General features: G+C 40.9%; 1 long non-coding RNA gene across 2 annotated transcripts; it reads right to left on the bottom strand.

Annotated features, from left to right (window-relative positions):
* Positions 1-11,553: 11,553 nt before the first annotated feature.
* Positions 11,554-16,443, bottom strand: LOC110131784 (uncharacterized). 2 transcript variants are annotated; one of them, XR_011485400.1, is made up of 4 exons: positions 16,212-16,443; positions 15,444-15,588; positions 13,593-13,840; positions 11,554-12,860 (listed from the first exon to the last, which is right to left on the bottom strand). It is a non-coding gene; the product is annotated as an uncharacterized lncRNA (long non-coding RNA). The 2 variants fall into 2 exon arrangements; XR_011485401.1 differs by having other exon boundaries at positions 16,292-16,443.
* Positions 16,444-19,212: the final 2,769 nt, after the last annotated feature.

The following is a 19,212-nucleotide window of genomic DNA, read 5'->3' as shown; positions in this document are numbered from 1 at the left end:
CATCCCTTTTTTGATAGTCTCTATTTGATGAGACATCATCATACCTTCTTGATTTCTTTAAGCATACTTCATTTACGTGTTTGAATATATTTATAATAGCTACCTTGAAGCCTGTTAAATCTGACATTTAGTCCCTCTCACAGGCAGGTTCTGTTGCCTGCTCTTCTTTTTTTTCTTTTTTTCCTATGTGTAGGTCACACTTTTTCTTTACCTGTCTCACAATTTTTGTTGAAAACTGGACATTTTAGATACTATAGCAACTCTGAATACTGATTCTTTCTCCCCGCTCTCTCCCAGGGGTTGTTTTTGTTGTTGTTCACTATTTTGTGACTTGACTTGGCTATTTTAGTTAGTTTTCCCTCAGCATGAAAGCTTTGGTCCTGCCCCTTGGAGGGCATAACCTTGAACTCTGCCTTTCTATTTCAGCTCTTGTCACCTTGGGATGACAAGGGTTAGAGCAGGTTCTCTTTGTCATTTTCTTTATTTCTCTGGTCAGCTGTCTGATTCATTTAATAATACACACTGCCAGTTAGCCTCCACTGATTACTGGCTGATTGCTCTATTGTTTTTGACAATGCCCAGGGAATATATTGGGCTCCCCTGGTGGCTCAGCTGATAAAGAATCCGCCTGCAATTGGAGAGACCTGGCTTCGATCCCTGGGTTGGGAAGATCCCCTGGATAAGGGAAAGGCTACCCACTCCAGTATTCTGGCCTGGAGAATTCCATGGACTGTATAGTCCATGCGGTTGCAAAGAGTCAGACACAACTGAGCAACTTTCACTTCACTTCAGGGCATATATTGCTCAGCAGTCTGATTCTGTTAAATTTGGGCAGGGATAGGTTTTAAGACTGGCCTTTGCGGTCTGTTCTGACCCTAGGAGGGCTCTTTTTTAGCTGTCTCTTTCCCTGGTTCTCTCTTGTGAATTAAGTGGCCTTGTGATTCTTAAGAAGCTTTTTTTTTTTACAGTGCGCTTAGACTTGAGCTTTCCTGTACTAAGTTTCAAATAAAGTCAGTTCCTTTGGGGAGAATCTCGTCTCTTTTTTCCATGGGCTGTCTCTCCCTGGGCAGAGTCTCTCAGCTACTACTTCGGGTACCAGCTGCTGTAGCTTCTGGTCTTCTTGGCTTGATTCTCCCAGCACTGAATCTCTGCTCTAAGGCAAGTTAGGATAAGGTCAGCTGGGGCCCTGGCATTCTTGGACCATCACACCAGGGACAGAGCCTCCATCCTATGAGTAGGGGGAAGGGAACGCCCTACTACTTTGCCACACTCACCAGAAATTCAGCCTCTTCAGCTTGGAGCTGGAGGGGATAAAAAATGCTGGCAGTCTGTCCCTCATGGTGAGATACTATAAGGTTTGATAGGGAGCTGAGGGGAAAGGGAGCCCTGTCTTCTTGGCCACACCAACCTGGATCAGAATTTCCTTTAAGATGAGCTGGGGGAAGGTGGAAGGGAGGGAATTCAGTTCAGTAGAGTCGCTTAGTCATGTCCGACTCTTTGTGACCCCATGGACTGCAGCACACCAGGCTTCCCTGTCCATCACCAACTCCCAGAGCTTACTCAAACTCATGTCCATTGAGTTGGTGATGACATCCAACCATCTCATCATCCTTTGTCATCCCCTTCTCCTCCCACCTTCAGTCTTGCTCAGCATCAGAGTCTTTTCAAATGAATCAGCTCTTCGCATCAGGTGGCCAAAGTATTGGAGTTTCAGCTTCAGCATCAGTCCTTCCAGTGAATACTTAAGGACTGATTTCCTTTAGGATGGACTGGTTGGATCTTCTTGCTCTCCAAGGGACTCTCATGAGTCTTCTCCAACACCACAGTTCAAAAGCATCAATTCTTTGGCACTCAGCTTTCTTTATAGTCCTACTCTTACATGGCAACTTACTCCAGTATTCTTGCCTGGAAAATTCCACGGATGGAGGAGCCTGGCGGGCTACAGTACATGGGGTCGCAAAAAGTCCGACATGACTAAGCCACTAACACTCACATCCATACATGACTACTGGAAAAACGATAGCTTGGACTAGACGGACCTTTGTTGGCAAAGTAATGTCTCTGCTTTTAATATGCTGTCTAGTTTGGTCGTAACTTTTCTTCCAAGGAGCAAGCATCATTTAATTTCATGGCTGCAGTCACCATCTGCAGTGATTTTGGAGCCCCCACAAAATAGTCTGTCACTGTTTTCATTGTTTCCCCATCTATTTGCCATGAGGGGATGGGACCAGATGCCATGATCTTAGTTTTCTGAATGTTGATCTTTAAGCCAACTTTTTCACTCTCCCCTTTCACTTTCATCAAGAGGCTCTTTAGTTCTTCTTCACTTTCTGCCATTAGTGTGGTGTCATCTGCATATCTGAAGTTATTGACATTTCTTGATTCCAGCTTGTGCTTCATCCAGTCCAGTGTTTCTTATTATGTATGCATATAAGTTAAATAAGCAGGGCGACAATATACAGCCTTGATATACTCCTTTCCCAATTTGGAACCAGTCTGTTTCATGTCCAGTTCTAACTGTTGCTTCTTGACCTGCAGACAGATTTCTCAAGAGACAGGTCAGGTGGTCTGGTATTCCCATCTCTTTAAGAATTTTCCACAGTTTGTAGTGATCCACACAGTCAAAGGCTTTGGCATAGTCAATAAAGCAGAAGTAGATGTTTTTCTGGAACTCTCCCACTTTTTTCATGATCCAGCGGATGTTGGCAATTTGATCTGTGGTTCCTCTACCTTTTCTAAATTCACCTTGAACATCTGAAAGTTCGTGGTTCATGTACTGTTGAAGCCTGGCTTGGAGAATTTTGAGCATTACCTTGCCAGCGTGTGAAATGAGTGCAATTGTGAGGGAATTAGTTAGGCCGAAATGCCACAGACTTTTCCTGGTTTTACCAACTTTAGTAGATTTTCTTGAGTAAATGTTTCTTCATTGGCTATGTGCCATTAGGACAATTTCCAGAAACTAAGCTTTTAAAAAAATTACTTTCATCAATTTTGCTTGTTATTCTGGGGAATGGGCATATAAGAGCTCCTCACACCATCATCTCAGAGGGTTTGATCTCCCCTAGCATTTTCTCTAAAGCTTTTTGGTTAGTCTGTTGTTTGCCCCAACAGCTACCTACTACCTTAGATGGCTGCAAAGTTAAAACACTTACCTTTAAGTGTTTTTGACACATGTCCCCTGAGAAGAGGATTTTTCACACTGAGCAAGCTCCAAGCAAGGTCAAATACAGATAGCCTTGTAAGTTGGGTCTCCCAAGGAACCACAAGACAATGCCAATGATGACAATTCTTTGGAAATAAGACTTGCCAAGAACTTTGATAAATAATAATGGAAAAGAATATTTTAAATAATATATATAAATATTTAAAAATATATATATGTATAATGGAGTCACTCTGCTGTATAGGGTAAACAATATTGTAATTCAACTGTTACTTCAATTAAAATAGATTAAAAACTTGGCTAGACCTCCAGCTCCTTTCTGTTCCCTCCAGTGTCTGCCAGGTTGCACTGGAAATGTGAGTTACTTTACAAGGTAGCAAGAGAGCTGGAGGATAGGGGACAGGACTCAGGTGAATTAAAATGTCAGAGTTCACTGTTTCCACCAAGCTTCTGCCATTTTTCTTGAATCAGCATTCTTCAAGTTGCTGTTAACCTTTGGTTCATTTACAGAGTTTTTAAAAATTTGATTCTGACAATTTTTGCTGGGTTCTTTATTGCTTTTATGTAGGAGTGAATTTTCACAGGTCCTTTTTCTGACATCACCAAAATAAACATTTAATTAGATTAACATTCAAACTACTACAGACCCCCCAGATTCCTGAACTTGTGCCCAGGTTCCTTTCTGTGATCTGCAGGGGTGTCCTGAAACACTGTGCTTCTTCCTTGAAATCAAGGTAGAAAGCAATTCAATTGCTAAAGGGTCCCCCTGTCTCACAGTGTGGTAACCCTATCATAACCCTATGAAAAAGGGAAATGAGCTTTGTTTAACATGAGTAGTTCTCTCTCTCCCCACTACTTGGTGCTCTGAAGAATATAGAATTGTCTGAAGAGTATATAATCTAGAACCTGGCCCAGGAGATTAGTACCAAAGTCACTGCTGAATAATTTTAAAAATCACTTTTTAAAACTTCTTGAAAGTGTTTGCCTATCTCCAGTACTTTTCTTATTTCCTAAAATTTCTCAAGGTTTGTCTACAATGGTTCCAAAACCGTATCTCCAGTATCTTTAAGCATTCTGAGGATGGCCTGCATGCAAATCTGGGGTCTTGAACACTTTAATCGCGTTAGTGTTCTCTTACCATTATTCTTTACTTTGGGGGCTTCAGTTTCCTCTGAACCACAACCTTAAACCATTTAAAAATCTTAAGCATCATTTTCTTTATAGAAGGCATACCAAAAGAAAGTTGAGAGGTTCTGCTTTCTCTTGGTCATCTGTTAATATTACACCATCTACACTAGGCAGTGGGCCCATCTCTTCCTTCTTCCTACTCCAGATAAAGCTTTCAAAGCCCTTTTTGTTGTCTGTAGCATGCTTCATAATTTCAGCCATTCTGACAGTATTCTTAAAGGTTTATACCTGTCTTGTGTGTTTATCCCTGAGTAGGTAGCTCTTCTGTCTTCTCTGGTAGAATTTTCTTTACAATTTAGTTCCTTTCAATATTCTCCCATTGCATCATCATCAGAATCCAAAAGGGATGAAGGAATGACTTTTTTTCTTTGTTTTTGATTGGATATTCTTGGTAGTTAAAATTATACATATTAGTTTTGTATTGGAATGTAAAGAGAAAATTATTTAGTACATGCAATGAAATAAGTATTCATTAATTTAGCACTCAGTGATTAATTTATGCATTGTAGTGGTTGTAGGCATTGTCTTCTTCATGTTGAGTATATTAATACATAATTATATGCTGCTATGGTCACTAGCTTTTATTTCATTTATCAATTACTCTGTGACAAACCAGTCCAATATTTAGTGGTATAAAACTTTTTTTTTTTAAACGCTCATTGATTCTGTGGGTCAGTAATTTGGCAAAGGCATATACTATGCTCTGTTTCATGATGTCTGAGTCTCATCTTGGATGACCTGAACAGCCGGGGATGACTCATGACTGGGGTTGGAACAGCTGGGACTGGGGATCCACTTCTCTGATGGCTTCTTTTCTTTCTTTCTTTTAAATTTTTTTGCCTCACTTCAAGACATGTGGGATCTTGATTCCCTGACCAGAAGTGGAACCCACACTCCCTGAACCGGAAGCTCAGTCTTAACGACTGGACTGCCAGGGAAGTCCCCAAGATGCCTTCTTTACTCACATGACTGTGGCCTGGGCTGGGCTGGCTGAAGGACAGGCTCTACCACAGTGCCTATGGGTGTCCTTACCAGCATGACTGAAGCAGGGTAACTGGACTTCTTATCTGGAAGCTCCAAACTCCAGAAGCAAGTATTCCACTGAGCAAGGTGAAAACTGCATCACCTTTAATGGCCCATCTTCGGAAGTCACCTAGTACCACTTCCACCACACTATTTGTTGAAGCAGTTACAGCCAGCTCTGATTAAGGGAAAGAAACAAGACCTCCATCTTTTTTTATTTTTCTGCCTCATTGCATGACTTGTGGGACCTCAGTTCCCTGATCAGGGATTGAATGCAGGCCATGGCAGTGAAAGCCTGGAATCCTAACCACCAGGCCACAGGGAACTTCCCTCGACCCTACCTCTTGATGGGAGGAAAGTCAGAGAGTTTATGGCTCAGAAGAACTGTTCCACCACCCGCAGAATTGTAAGCTCAAGAGAATAGATATTGCTTTAAGTCATTAAAAAAACACTTGGGGGCCATATTTGAAAACTTCCTCAACTTTGCAGATAATTATTTATAAAGGTGAAATGTATGTCCCTGGATGGCAGGTTACCCAATCAGTGACCAGAAATATTTTTCAACCAATCTCTTCTTTTGATTACTTAGAACATCTTTTGGTTAAAAAATATATATACACGCATCTTATAAAAATGCAGACATACAGAAAGTGGGAGAATTCTCTTCCATCTCAATTAGGTTTGTTTGTGTGTTTTCCAAAGTTCCATATGCACATGGTTAAGAATTCTATGAGGCTTATTATGAAAAATAGGTTCCCTTCTCAATCATATTATGTTCCCCAGAGGCGCTGAATTCAACCCTGTTAGCTGGTTCTTTCCTCTCTGTATCTAAATAGAATAAATCTAAGTAGCCTCTATTACTGATTCTTGAGTTCTTGCATTTAAGTATTTTCTATTATTATTTTGGAAGTTGGGGTTTTAATTCCTTCATCTTCCATAGACTTCCCACCTTCATTCCCTGCATGCTGCTGTATCACACACAGTCTGGTTACATCAGTATTCAGAGTTTGCATCGCTGTAACTATGTAAGTGTTAGCCACAGTTGAACCATGTAGTTACTGTGACTCCTTTCCTGTACTTCCTGCTCCTCCCTCTCCCCCGCAACTGAGTTAATAATTGTGTCCTCTTTTCCTTGTGTTGTTTGTGTTATATGTGTGCTCAGTCACCTCAGTCGAGTCTGACTCTGTGCGACCCCATGGACTGTAGCCCGCCAGGCTCCTCTGTCCACGGGGATTCTCCAGGCAAGAGTACTCGAGTGGATTGCCATGTCCTCCTCCAGAGGATCTTCCCCACCCAGGGATCAAACCCGTGTCTCTTATGTCTGCTGCTTTAACTCCACCTTGAGGTGTAAATATCTCATTACATTCAAACACATTAGCTTTTCTATTTTTTTTTTCTTTTCTTTTAGAAATATTTATTTATTTATTTGGCCACGCTGGGTCTTAGTTGTGGCGTGCAGGATCTTTAGTTGCAGCAGTTAAACTCTTAGTTGCAGCTTATGGGATCCAGTTCCCTACCCAGGGATCAAACCTGGGGCCCCTGAATTGGGAGCACAGAGTCCTAGCCACTAGACCATCAGGGAAGTCTCTGGTTTTGTTTTCTAAAAGATACCTCTCTGTAGCCTTCTGACCAGTTTCAATCTGGAATGGTTGGTTCTTCAGGTCTCTCTTGTTTTGGATTCCTAGTGTCCTGGATTCCATAGCTCCCTCTTTCTTGCTTTATCTATTGTTTTGGTGGGTATGTTCTCTAGTACCTTGATACAGAAGGATACATTTTTGAGACTTTGTATGTCTAAAAATGTCTTTATTCTACTTTCATACTCAGTAGCTTAGGTAGAGATTTGAAGATTGGAAATGATTTGTTGTTAGTATTTTGAATACAGAACTCTGTCTTCTGGCTTCTATTGTCAGCATTGAGAAATCCAATTCCATTCTGGTTCATGATTGTTAGAAAACCTATGAAGATTTTCCCTGGCTCCAGTATTTTAAAATTCTTGGTCTGGAGTTGTTTCCATTAACTGTGTTGGGCCCCATTAATTCATTCCCTAAGTATTTTCTTTTTATTGTAGAAATGTATATTTTAAAAATATATATCACCTGAGTCAAGAAATAAAATATTGACAGTATTCCCAGAAGTCCAATCCCAGGCTGGTCCCTCCTCTGGAATTATAATGACCACTGTGAGTGCTATGAAACCATCTTCTTGCTTGCCTTATAGTTTTTCCTCCAATGTATAAATCTCTAAGGAATAACAATGCCATACAAAACCCACTAAAACTGATAAATGAATTCAGCAAGGTAGCAGGATACAAGATTAACATACAGAAATCTGTTGCATTTCTTTACACTAACAATGAAATATCATGGGAATTCCCTTATTGTCCAGTGGTTAGAATTCTGTGCTCCATTACAGGGTACCCAGTTTTGATCCTTGGTAAGGAAACTAAGACCCCACAAGCTGTGCAGTACAACCAATAAATAAATAAATTTTAAATTAAAAAAATGAAATATCAGAAAGGGAAAGTATAAAACAGTCCCTTTTAAAATGCATCCAAGGGCTTCCCTGGTGGTCCAGTGGTTAAGAATCCGCCTTCCAGTGCAGGGGACGCCAATTCAGTCCATGGTCTGGGAAGATCCCACATGCCATGGGGCAACTAAGCCCGACTTAGTCATGCACCGTGACTGCTGAAGCTTGAACACCTAGAGCCTGTGCTCCACAACAAGAGAAGCCAACAACATGAGAAGCCCTTGAACCTCAGCTAGAGAGTAATCCCCACTCTGCAACTAGAGAAAACCTGCTTGCAGCAATGAAGACTTAGCACAGCCAAAAATAAATATTAAAAGAAATGCATCCAAAAAATATAAAATAGGAATAAACCTGACCAAGAAGGTGAAAGGCTGAGAACTATAAAACATTGAGGGGCTTCCCTGGCGGCTCAGTGGTAAAGAACCCGCCTGCCAATGCAGGGGACATGGGTTCGATCCCTAATCCAGAAAGATCCCACATGATGTGGTATAGCTAAGCCCGGGTGCCATAACTACTGAGCTGGACTCTAGAATCCAGGAGGGGCAACTACTGAAGCCCATGGGCCTAGAGCCTCCGCTCCACAACAAGAGAAACCACTGCAATGAGAACACAACAAGAGAAACCACTGCAATGAGAAGCCCGCACAGCAAACTAGAGAGTAGCCCCCACTGTCTGCAACAGGAGAAAGCCTGCAAGCAGCAATGAAGACCCAGTGCAGCTATAAATTATTTAATTAATTAATTTTTTAAAAATGGATAAAGGAAACTGAAGATGAGTCAAAGAAATGGAAAGACATGCCATGCTTTTGGATTAGAAGAATTAATATTATTAAAATGGCCGTACTACCCAAAGCAATCTACCGATTTAAGGCAGCCTGTATCAAATCACCCATGACATTTTTCACCGAACTAGAACAAATAATCCTAAAATTTATATGGAACCATAAAAGACTCAGAATTTCGAAGGCAGTCCTGAGGAAAAAGAACAAACCTGCAGGCATAACCCTCCCAGACTTCAGACAATACTACAAACCTACAGTAATCAAAACAGCATTTGGTATTGGCACAAAAACAGACATATGGATCAATGGAACAGAATAGAGAGCCCAGAAATAAACCCATGTATCTGTGATCAATTAATCTTCAACAGATGAGGCAAGAACATGCAATGGGAAAAAGACAGTCTCTTTGGCAAGTGGTGCTGGGAAAGCTGGACACCCACAGCCACATGTGAATCAGTGAAATTAGGAAACTGTCAACATACCCTCATGCCAGACACAAAAATAAACTCAAAATGGCTTATAGATGTAAATATAAGACATGACATTCTGAGAAGTAAGATAATAAGTTTGGATTTTCTGCCAGAAAAAAGCATTTTATCATGTCACTCAGCTTCAGAGTGTTGCAAGAAAACATTTACACATTCAATGTTGACGAAGACATTTACAAATATAGAGATAATGTGATAATTTGTACTGTTTCCTGGGTTGGTGTTAGTGATGTCATTGGATTGCAGCATGAGTGAAAAAGTAGAGGTTCAGGGTATCAGTATTATACCTGATCTTTGAACATCCTAAGTGGATTTTAAAGAAAACGAAGATGTTGTCAAGGGCTCAGCAGTGCTGGAAACATGAATATGAAGCTCATTTACCAACACATGCAGCCACGTTTATGTTATGTGATAGATTTAAGACTGAACTCATTTATGAAAGGAGGGGACCAGTGAGAGAAAGTGTAGAAAACCAAATACTTGTCAGTTCAGGGCTCACCATTCTCAACAGTCTGTGAAATGAATGGTGACCATTTTGAGCATTTGCCTCTGAATATGTGCTGCAATATTACAACATAATTTTAATTTCAAGTCAAAGCACATAATTTTCTCTATTCAACTCATAAACCTTTATAGGAAAAGTCAAGCTGTAACCAAGAAAAAGCACATGAACCAACTCCACCTGAACCAACAGATGGAATTAGTGATTATGTGCACTCATTTTAGCATTACTCAGCATCAGTATTATCTCTTAATCTTTGGTGTGTTTCCTGGGTTTGTGCTTGGTCTTGTGGTGTTTTACAAACATTGCTAACCCTGCTATGCCTCATCAGTGTTAAAGTCCGAGTTAGAAAGTGTGGTTTTCTAAATAGGTCATAAAAAATGGTGAATGGTCTTGCAAATATGGGATGAATTTTTCCCCAAGAGAAATCCATTCTAAAGAACAAGAATCCAGTTATGCAACCTGCAAAAATGTGTCATTGACATTAATCATCAAGAGAAGAGGGAGACTGCCCTGGTGGCACAGTGGATAAGAATCTGCCTGCCAAAGTAGGGGACACAGGTTCGATCCCTGGTCTGGGAAGATTCCACATGCTGCGGAGTAGCTAAGCCTATGCACTCGTCCACGCTCTAGAGCCCTCAAGCCTCAACTCCTGAGCCCATGTGCTACAAGTACTGAAGCCCACATGCCTAGAGCCTATGCTCCACAACAAGAGAAGCCGCTGCAATGAGAAGTCCATGCACTGCAATGAAGAGTAGGCCCTTCCCATTTGCTGCAACTAGAGAAAGTCTGTGCAAAGCAACAAAGACCCAGAACAGCCCTAGGTAAATAAATACAATTATTTTTTAAAAAGCGACCCAAGACAGAAACTGTTTTTTCAAAGAGAGAGAAAGGGAAAAGTGGGGACTTCCCTGGTGGTCCAGTGGCTAAGACTCTGCACTCCCAAGGCAGAGGGCCTGGGTTTGACCCCTGGTCAGGGAACTAGACCTCACATACCACAACTAAAGATCCGGCATGCCACAGCTAGAGAGTGAAGATACCACGTGCTGTGACCAAGACCCAGCACAGCCAAATAAATAAATAAAATAGATATTTTTTAAAAAGAGAGGAGGAAAACCGATTGGCAAGTGCCTCTACTAGCTATTAGTTTGATATTCACTAGTAAAACTTACGGGCAAAGCTTAGTGAAGGTACTGTGTGGAAACTTTATAGTCATCTGACTGGGCATTTCATATATCAAGGCCCTTCCAACATAGCCACCATCCAAGTGAGTAACCAGGTGGATGTGGGTAGCTGTGAGGTTTTCCCACTGACATCAAGATATTTAGGAAGAAGATTTTCTTCTGCTGAGAATGTCAACAGTAGTGCCTATAAAATGTTACCTGCAAGGAGGATTGAGGAGCTTGTTCTAAAGTTTGAGGATCAACAGTACTGTTTCATAGAAATAATCTAATCTAGGATACACAGCCTAACTCCCACTTGCTTCCTTACAGATGAATGAACATATGAACAGCTCTCATGATCTAACCTACTTGTTGATTAATAAACTTCTTTATTAGTTGCCAAAGCTTTTTCTTCCAAATGGGACATGTAAACAATATTTATGGGGCATCCACTGTGTAGAGGGTACTGGGGAAACAAAAATGAATAAGATTTGATCCTTCCTTGAAAGAGGTTATAACCTAAACGGGGATCCATGCACAAAAATGGTTCATTGTAATACTTTATAAGTGGAATTATATGCTATATTATTATTATTATGAACTTCCTTGGTGACTCATTGGTAAAGAATCCACCTGCTATGCAGGTGCCACAGGAGACATGGGTTCAATCCCTGGGCGGGGAAGATCCCCTGGAGGCGGATCATGGCAAGGACATGGCAACCCACTCCAGTATTCTTGCCTAGAGAATCTCATGGACAGAGGAGCCTGGCAGGCTGCAGTCTATAGGGTCACAAAGAGTCGGACATGACTAAAGCGACTTAGCACACACGCATTATTATTGTTTTATAATGAAGAAACCTTTCAGCAGGTGCTATGGAATGCAGAGCAGAGAGTCTTCCTGGAACAGAAATCCATTAAACTAAATCCTCAGTTTAGTCCACAAGAATGAGAAAGTTATACTAAGGAGAGGAAGGGAGGTGAGAAGCATCAGGGTACCTGTAGGTGGGTGAAGAGCCTACAGCTAATGAGTGAGTCCAGAGTCAGGTCATGAGGGCCACACGTGCTACATTAAGGAGTTTAGACTCTATTTAGTTTTAGGCCGCAAAAAGTCACTAAAAGGTCCGAAGTGGGCTCTGACATCTGATTTATAATTTTGGTATTGTATTCGTTTTCTATTGCTGCCATAACAAATGACTACAAATGTAGAGACTTAAGACAACACATCTATGGTCTCTCAGTTCTGTGGTACACAAGTCCACATTGGCCCGGTTGGTTTCTCCATTCTGGAATTTTCTGAGCAGAAGTCAGGGTGTTGGCTGGCTGGACTCTGGTGGGGAGGCGCAGTGAAGAATCCACTCATTCAGGTTGTAGGTGGGACTAAGGCCCCTATTTCCTGGCTACTCTACCTGGGGGAGTCCTGCGCTCCTAGAGGCCTCACTCCTGCGCTTGCGCACAGTGGGGTCATCCCAAAGCTTGTACGGGCTGGGAATTTCTATGTTCTGCCATACCACTCTTGCTTCCAGCTGGAGAAAGTTCTTTGCTTTTAAAGAATCAAGTGATTCGATTGGGTTCACCTGAAAATCCAGATTAATCTCCCTGTTTTAAGGTCTGTAAGCTTAATTATGGGCTTCCCCAGTGACTCAGCGGGTAAACAGTCCACCTGCAATGCAGGAGACAGAGGAGATGCAAGTTTGTTCCCTGGGTGGGAAGATCCCCCGGAGGAAGAAATGGCAGCACGCTCCAGTATTCTTGCCTGGAAAATCCCATGGACAGAGGAGTCTGGTGGCTACTGTCCAAAAGGGTCTCAAAGGGTCAGAGGTGACTAAGCACAACACAAACTTAATTACACTAATAAAAACTTTTTATCTGTGTCAGGGAGAGTAGATTCCAGGAATTAGGTGTGGACATCCTCACAGGGCCATTTTTCTGCCTGCCTGGTTGTCTAGGTAGCTGCTAAGGGCACAGAGCTCTGCTCATATCCATGCTGTGTCCCCATCTGGTGATTTTCCTCCCATCTTCCTGGCTGCTTAAAAAACAAAACAACAACAAAATGAAAGCACACAAATCACCCCAACTTTATTGAGGTATAACTTACATTCACCCATTTTATGTGCACAATTTAATTACTTTAGTAAATTTCCAGAGTTGTGTAACCATTACCACAATCTGGTTTTAGAATCACCCCAGAAAGATTTCTCAGGTCCATTTGCCGCCCATTGGCTGTTTCACCTTATTCTGTTTTCTAGACTCATCTTCCTTTGAATACTTAAGTTGCCCAGGACTTTCTTTGGCTCTCTGGGAAATATCTACATTTAAGATATTCTTTACCAGGTGTGAAAATTTTATTTCCCATTCAACATTTCTCTTTTGAAAACACATCAAATTGTTGACCTTGTTTACCTCAGGGCAATGGGAATGGAGGGTTAGTGGTGAAATGACTTTTTTTTCTTAATGTATCTTTTGGAATTTAATATACAATTAGCGTGTATTACTCTTGAAATTAAAATGCTGGTGGCTCAGATGGTAAAGAATCTGCAATACAGGAGACCCAGGTTCGATCCCTGGGTCAGGAAGATGCCCTGGAGAAGGGAATGGCAACCCACTCTAGTATTCTTGCCTGGAAAATTCCATGGTCATAGGAGCCTGGCGAGCTCCTGTAGTCCATGGGGTCCGAAAGAGTCAGACACAACTGAGTGACTAACACACTCTTGAGATTAAAATTCTTAATGGTGGAAACATTAAAAATGTAATTACTTACTATTCTGTGGCTGAAGTTTAAAAGAGATGCTTCAAATGCCAAGGAGCAGGAGTACCATCTGGATATTTTGTGAAAGACACTTCAGACTCAGATAGAGGCCAAGGCCCTGCTTCTCACACTCTTTCAGTCGTCATCCTGACCCTGAGAGGGAGTTGAACTGATGTTAGCCCACATCCAAGTTATCAGAGGGTTGAGTCCAGACTCAGGGAGCATACTCTGTCTTCTTAGTTGAGACTTTGAAATAGACACTTCAAGAAAAAACCAGTTTGAGGAATGTTGACAAGGCCAATACAAAATACTATTATGTAGTATTAATAGTTGTATTAACAATGTTCCAAGATATGTTTAGGTCTAGAAACTATCATATGTAGTCTTTGTTGTTTTAATTTAAGCTGGTGTTTTTTACTTCTGCAGAAGGAAGATAGAAAATTGTAGTGACGATCTCAAAAAAAAAAAAAAAAAATTCTCTCCCTGGTGGCTCAGAGGGTAAAGCGTCTGCCTGCAATGTAGGAGACCTGGGTTCGATCCCTGGGTCAGGAAGATCCCCTGGAGAAGGAAATGGCAACCCACTCCAATATTCTTGCCTGAATCCCATGGATGGAGGAGCCTGGTGGGCTACAGTCCACAGGGTCACAAAGAGTTGGACACAACTGAGTGACTTCACTTTCACTTTTCTCAAAAATTAAAAGCTGTACTAGCTGTTTACGGTTTGAAGGAACAAAAGAGAAACTTTGGGAACTCTCACAGTTTTCACTGCAAATCAGGTTCACCTGGAGTGATGAAGGAGTTAAAATTAATGAAATTGAACTCCTACACTGATTGATAATTTCTCATAATTTTTAAAATATATTTAATAATTCTGGTTTAGAAACCTTAATTTTATTTATTTATTGGCCATGCTGTGTGGCTTGTGGAATCTTAGTTCCCCAACCAGGGATCAAACCCAGGCCCTTGGCTGTGAAAGTGCAGAGTCCTAACCACTGGACTGCCAGGGAATTCCCAAAAAAAGATTTATATTTTAGATGGGTAATAAGTTGATATCAAGAAAGCCCTTATCTCTTTTCATTGAATGGTAGAAAAATATGGTGTTTAATACTTTAAATTTAGGAAAATTAGAATATGGTCACATATAATCTTTTTCTAAAAAACAGCACATTGAAATATATATTATTATTATTATTGTTATTATTATTGAAATATACATTATATAAAGTTTACCTAAGTATACAGTTCAGTTGTTTTGGTCCTTAGCATAGTCACAAATTTGTGCATTAGTCATGACTTATTTAATACCAGAATGTTTTCATCTAGAAGAAAAAAACCCAAACTCATTAGCAGCCACTCCCTATCCTCTGCTGAGACTCCCTGTTCCTGGCAACCACTAATTCAATTTTTGTCTCTCTGGATTTGCCTTTTCTGGACAGGCCACAGGTTAAGTTTCTGCTTAAAAACTTTGCTTTTTGTTTGTTTTTTTAATAGATAACTTTTCTTATCAGCAAAATGAAAGAGATTTAAAACATAGTACCTGGCTTTCCAAAAGCTATTTTTGTTGAATTATGTCAGCTTCCATTTAATTAAGAAATTTCCAATTTCTTATGAAATACCTTGGGGACATGACTACTAACTACATAAATAAGAAGGATTATAAAGGAAAACTATGAACAATTGTATGCTAATAAATTAGATAATGTAGATGGAATGGAGAAAGTCCTAGAAAGACAAAAACTACGACCAAGAAAGTGAAAAACAACTCACAAAATAAAATATTTGCAGATCATACATCTTACATAAGAATCATATCCAAAATATGTAAAGAACGCCTACAATTCAGTATTAAAAATACAACTCAACTGAAAGTAGATAAAAGATCTGAATAGACATTCCTCCAAGGAAAATATATAAATGGCCATTGAGCACGTAGAAAGGTAAATCATTCATCATCAGGGAAATCCAAATGAAAAGAACAATGAGATTCCATTTGCATCTGGTAGAGTGGCTATAATAAAACAGATAATCATCAGAAGTTTAGGAAGGAAGTGATCACCAGTGTATCTTTTTTTTTTATGAGCAAGGACATCTTTACACAACACACTCGCTAATGACTTCTTCTGGTCTCATTGGCCAGTTTATGGCAAATCTCCATCTTTGAACCAGTTACTGGCACAGGAATAGCATTTCCCTGATTGAGTTAGGCTAGTCATTTGGAGTGAAATGGAGGTTGTTAGGCAACAATCATACCATCACTACAGACTTCCTAAGGAAATCACTAAGGAAATTCTAATTCCTATTATAGAGCAGAGAGGATAGACAACAGTCAGGCAGAAACAATAGGTATCTCCTGTACCATCAGAAACAGCTGGAATATAGTGAGAAAAATCACCAGCCTGGATACTGGACTCTGTCACTACCTTATTGGGTGGTTCCAGAGACTATTTCACTCTTAGGTCCTCAGTTTCTTCAAATAATAAAATAGTTCTTTCCAGCTTTAAAATACTGGAATTAGTATATATCCTGCCTTCTAGCAATGGAAAATGGCTCATGCTCTTCAGCAGTGCAGAGAAGAACAAAAAAACCTTGGTAACTACCATTCAAAATCTTATTACCCTAATATTTACTTACCATATGGCTCCTATATCATCGGAAACATAGGTGATTTGGTAACAGTAGCTATATCATTGCTGTTTAGTCTACATGTTTACCTGCTGAACACTAGTCTTTCTTCTGCCCTGATTTTACTTGGGAAACTGTAGCGGTCATGATATTTGCCTTCCAATATTCATTTCTATTTTATTTTTTTTTAATATTTACTCATTTATATGTTTGTGTTGGGTCTTAGCTACAACATGTAAGATCGTCATTACATCATGCAAGTTCTTTATTACATCATGCAAAATCTTTAATACATCATGCAAGATTTTCATTACATCATGCAAGATCTTGGTTACATCATGCAGGATCTTCATTACATTATGTGGGATCTTGATCTTTGTTATGCCGTGTGGGAATCTGCTGTTGATCTTTCGTTGCAGTAGGCTTAGTTGTCTACTAAGTTGACTAAGACAACTACTTTGTCTAGTATGTGGAATCTTAGTTCCCCAACTGGGGATCTTGCATGGCAAGGAGGGTTCTTAACACTGAACCACCAGGGATGTCCTCCCATTCTATTTTAAATGATTGGTCTATGCCTGTATTTTCAATCCCAGTGGTTTGGCCATGATTGACTCCACCCTCCCGGCCTGAAGAGTGGGCACTTGACAGAAGCTTGGCCGCTCAGTCTATTCCATCCCTCTGGCCACAGGGATTGGTGCAAAGATGGGCAAGTGACCCAAGTTGGTCCAATGAGAGTCTGTTCATGACGTTTGCAGGGAAAGAGAATCTCTTCTTTTTCTGGGGTTGCTCATCTGGTAGGTTTTAAACCTGGAGATCTGGTGGTCATCTTTGCCTGATCTTTTTTTTTTAATCCTGATAATCTTGATAGTATCATTTAATCAGTGGCGTGAACCCCTAAATTCCCCCCCCTTTTTTTTTTGCTTACATTGATCTAAGCTGGTTTCTGTAACTTATAACCCAAAAGACCAGATAATAAAGACAGATTATTTGCTTATAGTTTCAATTAGATGTTCTGATGTGGTATAAATATGAGAGTAAAATCTGGATATGGATGAAAGAAAATGGGTTCACAAATAGCCACATATGAAGTGAAGAAATTTTTACTCACTAGCTAGTGCAACCCCTTTTCTTTCCCTATTTGGTTTTCTTTACCATAAGAAAGGAAGCAGGATACCTTATGGGTCTTTGAAAATGTCTCAAGACTGAATGACTATTTGTTTTGTGTCTAAGCTGCGACACACAAAAAGGGTGTGAAAAAGAGACAAGGATCTTCTCTCAAACTTGATAACGTTGTACTGTGGAAATCCATAGCAAGGATTTTGTTCAGACACTATCTAAATTAATGGTGATCTCTAGATCTTGGTTTCTTTACCCATAAAAAGGAGCCGCTGGACAAAGATCCCTTCTAGTATTAATGTCCCAAGATGCAATTGCAGAGGCTATAGGAAGGACTTGTATCACGTGGAGAGATCCTACCTGGGACTGACCAGGCTTTGGGATAAAATTCTCCCTATAGGTCATATATGGTGAGCCTGGCTTGCTAATTCCAAAATGGAAGTGGATCAGTGGTGGCTGTGGTTCCCTGAGAATGCAGCATGGTTGGAATACTTGGAATATACAGTGTGATACTTCTTTGATGAATGTCCTTGTTTTATGTGCAGATCAATTCTGCTTTTCAGACCAGTCAAACCAGGCCCCCAAGTGTTAACTAGTGGGCTGTTGATCTCACCTTGACTCTCAGAACTGGGAAAGCCTGGGATGTACATAAGGCACAATGAGATCAAGGGGGCTCAACAAGGTCATTCTCTCTCTCCCTCTGCATCTCTCTCTGTCTCTCTCTCCCGCACTCCTCATTTCCACATGGTTTCTGCCTGTTGGCTTCATTTGCAGGAAGGCTTGCCCCATATAATGACAGAAATGGCAACCAGAGAAAGAGCCAAGGCAGGCCTTAAATGGCCCTGCTTCTACCCCTGAACCAGTTGGTCTGAACAGGCACTAAATCTCCATGCATTAACCCAGTCCATGGAGTTTGAGTTTTGTTCAGAAGAATAAAGGAGCAGTCTTAAAATGTCCGAGTAAGGGATTGACATGGTCAGATCTGTGCATTAGAGAGGAGTCTGGGTGAGGGGCAGGGTTTGGGGGCAACAGAGGAGATGGAGTTGGGGAGACTTGTTAGAGACTCTTGGAATCATTCTGGGCAGAAGTAAGAAGGGTTTGAACTAGAGTACAGTAAGTCCCCTACATATGAATGAATTCCATTCCAAGAGCGTGTACATAAGTCCAGTTTTGTTCATAAATACCACAAAGTTAACCTAGGTAATTCAACTAATACAATCAACTATGGGCTTCCCTGGTGGCTCAGTGGTAAAGCATCTGCCTGCCAGTGCAAGAGATGCAGGTCCAGGAAGATCCCTTGGAGAAGGAAATGGCAATCCACTCCAGTATTCTTGCCTGGGAACTCCCATGAACAGAGGAGCCTAGAGGGCTACAGTCCATAGGGTCGCAGAGAGTCAACTGACGATGAACAACAACAGAGTACTGTACAGTATTAGGTTTATAATACTTTCCACACACAGCAGAAAATACAAACACAAAAAGTAAAACATGTCTAATCTTCTACAACAGTACCTTGAAAAGTACAGTAGGACAGTACAGCAGCTGGCATCCAGGGGGTGGCATTGAGGCAGGAAGAGTTACTGACTGGAGGAGGGGAAGGAGGTGGGAGATGGAAGAGCTGACGGATTCTCAGCAATAGGAGACCGAGGGCAAGCTGCAACTTCACGTGAACTGACTTATGTGATTGGACCTGTGACCTCGTGTTCGCATCTTTGACAGTTTGCAACTTGAAGGTTCATACGTAGAGGACTTCCTGTAATGACAGTCGGGACAGAGGATGAATCAGTCAGAAAGGAAATTGGTGACAGTGGCGTGGACAAGAGCTGGTGGTTGATTACCAGGGTTGGCAAAGAAAGAAGGGTTTATGTTTATTGAATGCCCATCACGTGTTGGG

This window comes from Odocoileus virginianus, chromosome 33, assembly GCF_023699985.2.
Source record: "Odocoileus virginianus isolate 20LAN1187 ecotype Illinois chromosome 33, Ovbor_1.2, whole genome shotgun sequence".
Classification (NCBI taxonomy): Eukaryota; Metazoa; Chordata; class Mammalia; order Artiodactyla; family Cervidae; genus Odocoileus; species Odocoileus virginianus.
This window is presented reverse-complemented; position numbering and strand designations above follow the sequence as displayed.